General features: G+C 39.8%; 1 protein-coding gene across 5 annotated transcripts in view; it reads right to left on the bottom strand.

The window, feature by feature from the left end:
• Positions 1-13,110, bottom strand: part of NCKAP5 (NCK associated protein 5) — a 968,925-nt gene that overhangs the window by 144,120 nt on the left and 811,695 nt on the right. The gene's annotated exons all lie outside the window — the stretch shown is intronic.

Raw genomic sequence — 13,110 nt, 5'->3', positions numbered from 1 at the left:
CTTTTATCAGGAAAACAAAAGCTTGCCATAAATCCCCACAGCAGATTTCCACAAAGGTCTCATAGGCCAGAAGCAGGTCAACCTGGACTCTCTTAGTACAAAGGGAAGCTGAGAAACAGCATATTTGTCTTTCTAGTATCTGGAGTAGAAGAAATAAGGAAGAAAGGTGTCCGCTGAGTGTGGTGGTCATGAATGCTACTTACTAAATATGTCCAATTCTCTTTCCTTCTCGGGACATGTCTACTTGTGTTTCTTAACGCCTCTATGGTTGAGTGGGGCCATATACTTAGTCTGACGAAAGCATTTTTAATAGTGATGTGAAACCATCCATAGCTCTCTTCTTCTCAGCCTGGTGATTGGCAATGTTTGAGATGGTGGCTACTCCATCAGTAATGTCTCCTGAGTGTCTAAGATGTGTGGCTGGCTCCCGTGCTGACCTACAAAAGTAATCTAGCATAAGAACAAATCTTTGTGTCTGAAGCCACATATATTTTGCAGTTGTTTGTTACTACAGCTTACCATAGCCCATCCTGACTGATTCAATGAGTCAACTTAAAATGTCAACCAGAAGGAACAAGTTTGAGAGGCAAGTAGTCTCAGGTAGGCCAATGTCTTAGAGATCTCTGAAGCAATACTGATTTCAGTGGGATGATATCCTGAGGCCAACTTTCTCTACTTCAAGCACAGTTAAGTGGTCTTTAATTCATACTGTTATAGCTGTCCTTGTACTGCCCATGGGACATAGACAAATTATCCCTCTCTCCTGTGTCTCTACACAGGTGAGTAGCTAATGAAACATAGCGTGTTCAAGGTAAGCCACCAAATTTAATATGAACTTCCAGGATGACCACCCACAAAAATTTAATGTATGATAATGACGGATGGCATAGTTTATGACAAGCCTAGTTAATGATACAATTCACATGTCTGCATTGCTGAGACTGCCCTTAAGAGGAAGCCAAAAAAAAAACTAGGGGTGCGGGGAGGTGACTAAGAGTTAAAGCATTAATGGCCTCTTCAGTTACATTAAGGATCTGATTTTATCTCTGAATATACTATTTCACAGCCTCAGCAAAGTCAATAGAAATTCATTCAGTAGTGACAGGGCTTTTCCACAAGGACTCCAAAGCCACCAGTATCAAGCCACTGTAACAGAGGCAAGTCATTTGGGAGAAGAAAGGGGACATTAGGAGACTTTAGTACAAAGGAGGTGGATTGCTTGACTAGCTGTTTCAAGTTTCACTGTTGCTCATGTTTCATTTTAACTACTACCCCTGGTCTTACCATGGGATGAGAGAAGTAAGCCACATGGATTTGTGCCAGCAAAATGCTTAGTTTCACAAAAGATAGCAACACCGAATCTTCCACGACATGCTTCTGTGCTAAAAGTCACTTAACATAACTTCAGGCTCATCTGGATGGAAATGCGTGGAGAGTAGGGGGAGCAACAAGGAGAGTACTCAATGGCTACAAGTGTCAAAGCTGATTCGGTCCCTTCTAGACAGTCACGTTCCAGTTCCCACTTGCAAAGGTCAAAGGTTAGTTTGAAAACAGCAATGGAAGAACAGAAGGTCATTGTCACGTAATGTTACACTTCCATGGGAGCTTTCAAGTGCTCCTTTAAAAGAAGGTATGTGAGGGGTGCCTGGGTGACTCAGTAGGTTAAACCTCTGACTTTGGCTCAGGTCATGATCTTGTGATTCATCGGTTTGAGCCCCACATCAGACTCTGAGCTGTCATGGGTTCGAGCCCCGAGTCAGGCTCTGTGCTGACAGCTCAGAGCCTGGAGCCTGCTTCAGATTCTGTGTCTCACCCTGTCTCTGCCCCTCCCCTGCTCACATTCTCTCTTGGTCTCTCAAAAATAAATAAACCTTAAAAGAAGGTGTGTGATAAACTCTTCCTTTTCTAAACTCCAAGTACACCTTCCCTGCATGTGTACCTGCCTCATTTTGTGTGTGTGTGTGTGTGTGTGTGTGTGTGTGTGTGTGATCTTCAAGTGTGAATTTTTAAAGCAAACATAAATATTGTAACTTTAGGGGCATTAATAATAACGGTTATAGCTATAGTTCCTTCTAAATATTTCAATGGATTCCCACTCTTCCATAAAAAAACATAAACCCTTTAAATCTTTGAATCATTTAATTTTATGTATTCTTTTGGTATTTCATTTGGGAGTTATGGGGTGTGAAATATGCACCATGATGAGAAAACAATTAACCAGCACACCTGTTGTTTATGCATATCGTATTGAAGAAGGGCCAGCTGGAGCTATTATTTTAATCCACAGTATGGTGTCAACCAGGGGGCTATCAGAGGTGACCTGATGACACTGAATTATACTTTCATTTGTATTACATGCCTTGCACTTGGCCCTGATGCTGGAATGATACTTCTCAAGTTAAAATTGTGTCTTTAACTCATAATTAGTGAGATTTTCAGATTTAGTAGAAAAATTAAAGTTCAGATTTACTACAGAAGTAGTAAGTGATAGAATTGTTTGTTTTTTAATTTTTTTTAACCTTTATTTATTATTGAGACAGAGAGAGACAGAGCATGAACGGGGGAGGGTCAGAGAGAGAGGGAGACACAGAATCCGAAACACGCTCCAGGCTCTGAGCTGTCAGCCCAGATCCCGATGCGGGGCTCAAACTCACGGACTGCGAGATCATGACCTGAGCCGAAGTCGGACCTGTAACCGACTGAGCCACCCAGGTGCCCCGTAAGTGATAGAATTGTATTAATAACAGAGAAATTGCCATTTATTATATTACTATAAAACAGGGAATTCACAGGTAAAAAGGTAGGGAAAAACTGGCCATTCTGGATTTGTTCCTAATACAAGAGGAGAAATATTCTGTTTGCTACCTTTCATTAACAGACTGTTGATAGTAGATGGAAGCAATGCATATTTTAAAAAATCTTAACCTCTGCTTTAAAATTTGATTTGGGGCACATGAAACCAATAATTATATCTCTGGCATGCTAAATGTAGATATGTGGGGGTGGAGGGTTATTTTGTTTAAGACAATGGTTTTCAATCTATCAAACCTAGTGCCCCTTGTAAACAAATATTTTTTAATTCCCCATTTGCTGCATGCCAGTGATTTTCACAGTTATTATAACTTACTATACAGTAAAGAATTAACATTGCAGGCCTGACTGCTATTTCTTAAAAGGCTTGCTTATAACCTAGGCCCTGGGCTGGAATCTGAATTACAGAAGGTTCCTATTGTGCTTACTGATCACGGTAGCTTACTGTGCCTAAATTGTTTATACAAATAATGTGGCTCATGCAGAATACCTGCTTTCCTTCTGGGAGTCTAGAATTTGGGTGTGTGCTAGGCAGAGGGTGCCTACCTGACCTGCCCTATTAAAAACCCTGGGAACTGATGCTGTATGAGCTTTTCTGGTCAACAGTATTTCATATGTGCTGTCACAATCCACTGGGGGAAGCAGATGCATCCTGTGTGACTCAAACAGGAGAGTTCCCTTGAAAGCTTGCGCAGGTCTCCCCAGACTTCACTCTATGCCCCTCTGCCGACGGCTGAGTTTGCTTTGTATCCTGTCACTACAATAAACCTTAGCTGTGAGCACAACTAAATACTGAGTCCTGTGAGCCCTCTTAGCAGATCGTTAAACTTAGGGGTGGTATTGGGGACCCCTGAAACACACACACATACCAACTTCAAAAAAATACATATAATATATAAACTTATAGGAAAGGAAATATATGTGTAATTTGTAATAGAACAATACGCTTGTCAATATGCAAATACTCAGGCATTACTCTCCTACAGGGTGTAATGAAGTGGTCAGATGCCTGCACCGTGGAATGACCACAGCTGTGACACCATAAACACAGACTCTTACAGGTTTCTTGTGTCGGAGACTCAAATATAATGAAGACCGCTACAAACAATGGCGTGCTTTCCTCAAATGGGGAGCAATTCTTGGTGAAACTATAAACAAAACAAAGCTCAATTCTTCCCTTAAAAAATTCTGACCAAATTCAGCTTACATTAAAACCATCCCAAAAATACTTTGAGTTTCTGCGTAAAACAGTGTGAGATGCTCTGCTCAGATAATCATGAGCCCACAGTAAGATCAGGTGGGATGGATGAGGCAGCAAGGTGCACGGGGCTAGGTGTGGCATCTTTGCCTCCAGTCTCTGAAACGCTTCCTAAATACGCTCCAACCAACGATATGTGCCAAACACCTCCTTCACAAGGTGCACCGCTGCTCTGTTCAGAACTACTGGTCTTGGAGAACACATAATGACTCTGTGGGGCCCAGAAGTGGGGCTTATGGGGAATCTGATATCAGGCGGATGGAGATGCTAAGACTTAATAATAACATCAAGGAATAAAATAGAGAGTGGGTTTCCCTAGTAGCTGAGAGCAGACTTCAGTTCAAATTAGTCTAACAAACCCTTTGTAGGCACGTACAATGTGGTGGGAAAGGACAAGGCAAAAGCAGAGGCCAGGAGAGAGAAAGTGCTTATATTTAGGGGCAAAGAGTCACTCCAATTATCCCCAGAGGTGATGATACAGAAGGGGCTGCTTTTCATACTTGAGCGGAAGACCACAAAGAGAGGGTGGCAAATATGAAGGGTGTCTGTCATTCCGCTGGGGACAGAGTGTGGGGGTATAGTCATAAAAATAGTTACAAATGCAACAACTAAAACTGTCACCAGCTAGACCCCAGACCTGACTTTTAATGTCCACCTGCTTGTACTCATTAACCTTTATCTTACATTCTTCCCTAAGCTCTTCTTTCTGGTTTGCCTCTTAACTCAGGCAAATGAGACCCTAAACCACCCCTCGGGTGATGGTGACCGTCCTGACAAGGCATCCCACTGGCTGAGGCCACCCAGACTGCTTGAGCTAACCCAGTGACCCAGGCCTGCGCAGATGGACTGTGGAGTGAGTCCTGGGATGACTGGCAGTTAGTTTTACCTCTTTTAATACTACAATCTCCACCCAAGGAGGCACCTCAGCCTCATTTGCATAACATACAACGTATGTATAGGCATGTTTCCTTAAGGCACACATGTGACCTTACGGCCGCCTCTAATCCAGTGACAAGACTTCCTGATATAAATATTCATCCTAATCCATTCACCCTCTCTGGGGAGTCAAAGCTTTGGAAGCGATTCCTCACATGATTTCCTTTCTTTGTGCAAAAACAGACTTGGAGTTTCTGACTCACCAAGGAGCAAAGTCACACTGATTGGGTTACAAAATGAATGCACAGCTACTGTGTGTCAGGCCAGGTCCTTATGTGTTATTTCAATCCTCACAACTTCCCTGGGAGGTGGCTATGTGTATTAGTTCCATTTTACAGATGGAGAAAATAGAGGTGGGGAAAGATAAAACAACTTGCTCGAAGGAAAAACCTGGACGATCTGGCTCCAGAGTGCGTGCCCTTAAGTTCTATGCCATGAAGAATGCATGGGAAGCTGTTATAATCACACACAAAATTTCACAGGATTTTCTGAGTCTGTTGATTCATGATCTTAAATAAAGTCTGTTTACTGATTCTTGTTTTTGAATAAAGGCCTCTAAAAATAGATGGTTTAAATGTATTTCAGTTGAGTTTCTGAGATGTGATGCAGCTGCCACATAGCTTTTACAAAGCCCAAGGCTGACCCTGTACCTGTTTTTAGTTCACAGCGGGGCCACTACTATATAATTAAGACATTGGTTAAGACATTGGCTTTGAAGTCAGACTCAAGTTCACATCCAAGCTGGAGCATCTACCAGCTGTGTGATCTTATCTGTTATCTGCAAGAAAGGAATATGTTTCCTCATAGTATTTTATGGTAATGAACGGATACCCTCCAGGGAAAGCACCTGATGGCGCACTGAGGCATGCTCAGTGAACAGTCGTTCTTATCATGACTCCCCTCACGGTGCACAGTCATGTACTTGGTTCAGTCCCAGAAGGGAATTGCCTCTCAGGCCACCCCTCTGGCAGCCTGGTGAGTGTGCTGGCTCAGCACAGAACAAGATGGAGAAGTAGGTGTTTCCTGTTGGCATTCTCCTGTCCAAAGTTCCCTGGGAGTCTTAATGCCCAACACACACAGCGCCCTTCTACAGCCCTGCTCTGAGGCCTGTGCAGGCCCAGTCTGGGCTGTGCTCCATATGACAGGTCTGTCTTCATGATGGCATAGTGCCATCTCAGCTGTCAGCTAAGAGACTTCGTGTCTTATGAAGAAACTGGGGATGGAAGGCTGAAGTGACCATAAAAAAGCACTTACAAATATTTATTTGTATTTACTAAAATGATAGCAAGTCATCTCGCCAAACGATGAAAGTATTAGCTATGCTTTACTTATGTCAGAGTAATAATGGGTACAATGCAATTAGTTTCCAGTTAACATACACAGTATAGCCTTTGTAGGGAAATAAAATTTGGATTCTAGGCTTGCTAACTGAATGCCTTTGGGCAAGTTTGAAGTTCATTTCATTATCTACAAGGTGAGGGCAAGAATGCCTACCTTATAAAGTATGGGGCAAAAATAAACGAGAGAATTTATAAAAAGTATCATACTTACCCCACAGGAAATTCTCAGTAAGTGGGAGCTGTTACTATTATCTACAACAGGGACTTGCGAACCTATGGGCTAAATCCCTGTTTTTGTAAATATATTTTTAAAGGAACACAGCCACGTTCATTCATTTATACATTATCTATGGATGCTTTGGTCTACAATGGCAGAGTGAGTAGTTCAGACAGATACCTTACAGCCTTCAAAAACTCAGATTGTTACTATCTGAGCCTTTACAGAAAAAAAAAATGTTTTCTGATTCCGGATCTAGAGTAGGAGTTTTTCAAGCCATAGCATGCATCAGAATCATCTGTAGGGCTGGATGAAACCCACACTGCTAGGAGTTCCCAGCTTTCTGGTTTAGATCTGTGGTGACCTGAGAATTTGCATTTCTGACTTGCTGCCAGATGATGCTAATGTTGCTGGGACAGGAACCTCACAGGGAGAACAAACCATCTACAGAAACTTTACCCACCTCTCCTTTCTTCAATTTCAATAGTATACATACATATCATAGGGTTGCTCTGTTGCTGTTGATACAGACATAAGAGGTATTTATATTCTCTATTCTGGCGTTCCAGCCAGATTTTCAGATTGCATGACTAGTGAGGACGACTTTTCATCCCTTGGTCCCTACTACAGTCCAAAGACATGACAGATAAGACTCAAGGTTTCTGCTCCTCTTCTGCTGGCTAGAGTCTGTTCCTTTCTTCTAACTGAAGCAGAAGCAGAAGCAGAAGCAGAAGCAGAAGCAGAAGCAGAAGCAGAAGCAGAAGCAGAAGCAGAAGCAAGGTTTGCGTTTACTTCCTTTCAGCTTCCTTTAACCCTCCACCAAGGTTTTACTGAAGTATCCATTCTCATGTTACCCTTTTGAGCTCCTTTCCAAGTTTCAAAAATTATATTCGGTGACATGCACAGAAATAAAAAAATACCAGAAAGTTCTTGTAAGTGGGACTCCAGTTTTTATTGTTGTCATTGCTGTTCAATGTTCTGTTTGGTTGCTTTTTGAAGGAAGTGGGGAGATGATTGGCTCATTGGCACTTCTGATTATTACGCTAAGTGCTAAAGACAGATAATCCTTTGCTGTTTTCCCCCTAGCTGAGTTACCAGGAACTCAGGAGAGTAAACAGTATTTTAATCCAAGGAACAAAGGACCAAGGTGCAATGTGGGCTCTGGTGGTTGACAACAAAAAAAGATATTTTGGGGACATGAGTCATCCCCAAATCACACCAGAGATAATAGCACAGTTGACCTTACTCTACCCATCTACTGAGTACTTGGATATCCTTAATATTGCTTCCAGCAGAAGTGAAAATAGTACAAAGCAACTCTCCTCTCATTGGGGCGGATAAAGGTACATATTTATCATCTGCTCAGTGACATCCGGAAGCTGGTCAGTGTTTAGAAGAACAAAATAGAGTAATTATCAAAAGAATATCAAGTGGATCAATGGCACTTAGTGGCCTTTTAATTTAAAACAATTATATATGAATATATATTTATTATAAATATAAAAATGTTTATCATAAGAAATACGTATCCTTATAATAAAACTTCAAATAACATAGAAGCATATGAGTAAAAGTGCAAGTCTTTTTAACAATTTCCCCCTCTTCTCCACCCCCTATCAGTTCTTTTTCCCAGAAGTAACCGTGGTTTATATTTGGTGTGCATCCTTCCAGAATTTACAAACACATGCTGCATTAATTATGCTTTTTTGTTTGTTTGTTTGATGTAGTTTTGATGCTTTCACATGGCGGAGGCTTGCCGACCCTAGAGAGGTGATTTCTCCTAGGTCTGGCCATTTCCTAACCGTAATAAATACTCATGGAAGGGTTGTCTTTCATATGCAAACTAACCAATCCAAAGCCCCTACTCCTCAACTATCTCCTTTATTGGACTCTTCTACTCTATTACACTGTCACACTGTACCCCTGCCCTAATCACCTCAGGTTAAACTTCAGACACCTAAGGGCACCCCTACACCCCAGAGCCTGCTGAAATTATTCAAACTAGTCAGTCCTAAATCTGTTTACTCTGCCTCACCGGTTCCTTCCAGCATAAACCACAGTAAAGGTCCTTGCCCACGTTTTCCCTGAACTCCTTCGTCATGATCAACCCTGGTGCTTCCCTGGGCAGCCCCTGCACAGCAATGGCATATATCATTCTCTTGGAACTGGAACAAAGGATCTTTTCAATGGTGATGGTCTCCTCATGCGCTGGCCTCAGCATACCTGACTAATAATAAAACTTGCATCTTAAAAACACATACTAACACACATTTATATGTATATATATATATATATATATATATATATATATACACATATATATATAAGCTGATGACAGTACTATGAATATTGTTCTCCAACTTTTCATTTTCTTTTCTTTATGAAATAGACTATTTTGAAATTATTTTTGTGTTCAGTAGATATAGGTAAATCTTACTCATTTTTCTCACTTCACAGGGTTCTAGCACATGGAAGAACCAACCATCCTACTTTGGTTGTTTCTAAGTCATTGTTCTGAACAAGGCTGCAATAAACACCACAATAAATCTATACATGAATGTGTGCAAGAATTTCTGCAGCAGAGAAACCAAGATTAAGCATTTCTGAGACTGAGAACATATATACTTACATTTTTTTTAAAGTTTATTTATTTTGAGAAAGAAAGAGAGTGTGTGGAAAGGGCAGAGAGAGAGGGAGAGAGAGAGAATCACAAGCAGGTTCCACACTGTCAGCACACAGCCGGATGCAAGACTTAAACTCACAAACTGTGAGGTCATGACCTGAGCTGAAATCAAGAATCAGACACTTAACTGTCTGAGTCACCCAGGCTCCCATACATTTTTGCAATAAGGAACCAAATAGCCTTACACACAGACACACACACACACACACACACACACACACACACACACACACACACAGGTACCAATTCATACTCAACTATATTTGCTTTTCATGCGCCAAATACTGGATGTCAGTTTTTAAAATTTTTGTCAGTTTCTAGTTCTTATCAAAGTACATAAAATAGCCTAACAGGATCTGATTTAATTTTCATCAATCTGGGGAGTTAATATTGCTATTCTTGAGTATTCTCATCCATGGACACTGCATTCTTCCATAATATATATTTCTTACTATCCAATACAATTTTATAGTTTGCCTCACCTATGTCATAGAGCTCTTAAATGGGCTTATTTCTTATTTGTGTTTATTGTGTTAATATTAATGCATTTCCTGTGATAATTTTCTAATTAGTCCATATGTAGAAATGGTGTAGAAGTTTTTCTACTTTTATATTACACATTAAAGAATTTTCTCTCTGTAAAGTTTTTCTAGGAATACCTTGGATTCCATGGATAATGTTTTACAGAAATAATAACAACTTGGGGTGCCTGGGTGGCTCAGTCAGTTAAATGTCCCACTTTGGCTCAGGTCAGGACTCACAGTTCATGGTTCGAGCCTTGTGTCAGGCTCTGCACTGACCACTCAGAGCCTGGAGGTTGCTTCAGATTCTGTGTCTCCCTCTCTCTCTGCCCCTCTCCCACTCCCACTCTGTCTGTCTGTCTCTCTCTCAAAAATAAATGAACATTAAAAAAAATTGAAAAAAGAAATAACAACTATGTGTCTTTCTTTCCAATACATATGCCACATATATCTTCAGTTTTCTTATTGACCAGTAAAAATTAAATAGCAGTACATAAAAATTTATTTATATTTTTTATGATTTGAATTTAAATGTTTCAACTTTCAATATTGAAAATAATACTTGCTCTTGGATTCTAATAGACAATTATTATCAAGTCTCTTTTAGCTTTTTTTTTCTCTTTAACTAATGAAATATAATTTCTGGCAACCATTGAGATGATCATATGAATTTTTTTATTTTTATTATTTAAAAAAAATTTTAATGTTTATTTATTTTTGAGAGAGAGAGACAGAGAGACAGAATGTGAGCAGGGGAGGGGCAGAGAGAGAGGGAGGCACTGAATCTAAAACAGGCTCCAGGCTCTGAGCTGTCAGCAAAGAGCCCAATGCGAGGCTTAAACATACAGACTATGAGATCATGATCTGAGCCGAAGTTGGACGCTTAACCAACTGAGCCACACAGGTGCCCATCTTTATTTTTTTAATTAGAGGATTACATTAATGAAATTACTAAAGGTAGAGTTTCTTTGTACTACTGGCATTAGCTTTGCTTGGTTATAATTTGTTGTAACTTTTAATACATCACTGGATTTTTCAAACAACGTGTTGATCTTTATAAAGACTGCATTGCCGGGGGAAATGAGGAAAGTTCCTTCATGCATCAAAATCATAAGACTTTCTTTAACACTGAGTATGGCCAAAATACCCTTTCCTCCCATTTCTCTTTTCCCAAAATTGCTTAGTGATCTACAGAAGAGGGTAGGTCTTTTACTTACAAGTGTTTAGATTTGAAAGAAAAAAAATGGTACATTTGAGAAGAGGTCATATATGTATTTGAAAAACAAGGGACCCACAGAATTTGATATGAACAACAGGGAAAATGACATACAAGCTTTTACATACTTCAATTGAATGTGATTGTTTGATAGAGAAAAACATCCAACTGTCTTGTTTGGTTTTGCTCCTAGTTCATTTCATAACTTTCGGAACATGTGACATAAAGTTCTATTGATTAAGGGGGAAGAGGGCTGGTTAACTCTTCATTCCCCTCCCCCATGGATGTAGAAATGCACATATTTTACCTATGTATCCATGAAGCTATAAATATGCCTTTCTAAGAATGTAACTGCCATTATTGTAAGAGCCACTTGAGGAACGTGAGCATGGGGAGAAGTAGAGAAAGAACCTTGCTGGTAATAACAGCAATCTAGAACTGAAAGCCAGATAAAGACTGTTATACGTCCTGCTTTTTAACACAGTTCAAACTTCGCTGTGGACTTCAGTCCACCAAACATAGATGAGAGAAGGATGCATTCCTTTTACCTCCCAGACCACAGAGCTGAGAACACTGGGGGAGTCCTCGAAGTGGTCCTTGTGGTTGGCAGTGAAATCATGCCCACCTTGTTTTGTGCCAGTTTTGTTGTTCGCAGGAACAGCTTCATAGGGAACGACTGACTTGGAATAAAAGGCAAGTCTCCGTAGGATGTTATGTATCAACATTTAAGATTATTGTGTTTTTTTTTCCATATGTGTTTCATGAGTAGAGGCTTAGACTCCGTGTTCATGTGGGCTCTTGTTGCCCAATGTCACTATCTGAGTCAGCCTACCCTTCTAGAATGGGAGAGAAAACTTCCCAGCTGAAATGGTTTAAGTAACGATAAAAATCATCTGTGTCAAAAAGATCAGGTAGTACACTCTTGTGAAGGTGTTGCTGCTTTGTTGAGGGAAGGATCTTTGCTGTTCCAGCTTCTTTCTGGGTCATTGGGCGGCGAAGGTTTCCTACCTTCTCTTGAGATGATTTTCTTCTTTTACCTTCTATAGAACATTATGCATTCAATTTTACTGGTATAAAGCTCTCCTTATCTGTAGTTCACACCATTTTCTAATTCCTAATGTCACTTATTTGCATTTTTACTCTTTTTTTTCTACAACAGGCTTGTTCAAATTTCTCTTTGTTGGGGATGTCTGTTGATTTTTTTCACTTCCCTGCCTTTCCTGGATTGATTAATTTTTCTTTGTTCCAATTTTCACTGAAATAGTTATTATACTCATCATAGCCCTATTCTCATTGTTTTCCTTTTAATCTTTAACTGCCAGTTAATTTCATGTCAATTAATTTTATTTTATCCACATAAAATACATAAAAGTTTAAAATTCCAATATTACTAAATGGTTTATAATTAAAACAAAAAATTAAAAGTCTCTTATCCCACCCTTCTTTACCTCTTGGGCCTATAATCTACTACTGGTTTCCCTGGTATTTGGCTTCAGCTTTTGGAATAATCATCATCTTATAAAGTGCTTACTGCATATCAGATACTATTCTAAAAATATATACACAGCAAAGGAAACCATCAAAAAAATGAAAAGCCACTGAAAAGCTACTGAAAGGGAGATCATATTTGCAAACCATATATCTGATAAGGGGTCAATATCCAAAATACATAGAGAACCCATACATCACCAGCAAAGAAATAATCTGATTAAAAAACTGGCAGAGAATCTGAACAGACATTTTTTCCAAAGAAGATGTACAGCTGGCCAACAGGTACATGAAAAGTGCTCAACATCACTAATCATTGGGGAAAAGCAAAAGAAAACCATAAAGAAAAGTCACCTCACGCCTGCTAGCATGGCTAGTATCAAATAGACAAGAAATAACAGGTGCTGGTGAGAATATAAAGAAAAGGTAATGCTTGTGCTCCGTTGGAGGAAGAGTAAATAAATGCAGCCACTATGGAAAACAGTATGGAGGTTCCTCAAAAAAAATTTTTTTTTAAATTGAACTACCATGTGATCCAGGAGTTCCACTTTAGAGTATATATGTTCAAAGGAAACGAAATCATTGTCTTTAATAGACCTCTATACTTCCACATTCACTCCAACATTATTCACAAGAGCCA

This window comes from Panthera onca, chromosome C1, assembly GCF_046562875.1.
Source record: "Panthera onca isolate mPanOnc1 chromosome C1, mPanOnc1 haplotype 2, whole genome shotgun sequence".
NCBI lineage: Eukaryota > Metazoa > Chordata > Mammalia > Carnivora > Felidae > Panthera > Panthera onca.
This window is presented reverse-complemented; position numbering and strand designations above follow the sequence as displayed.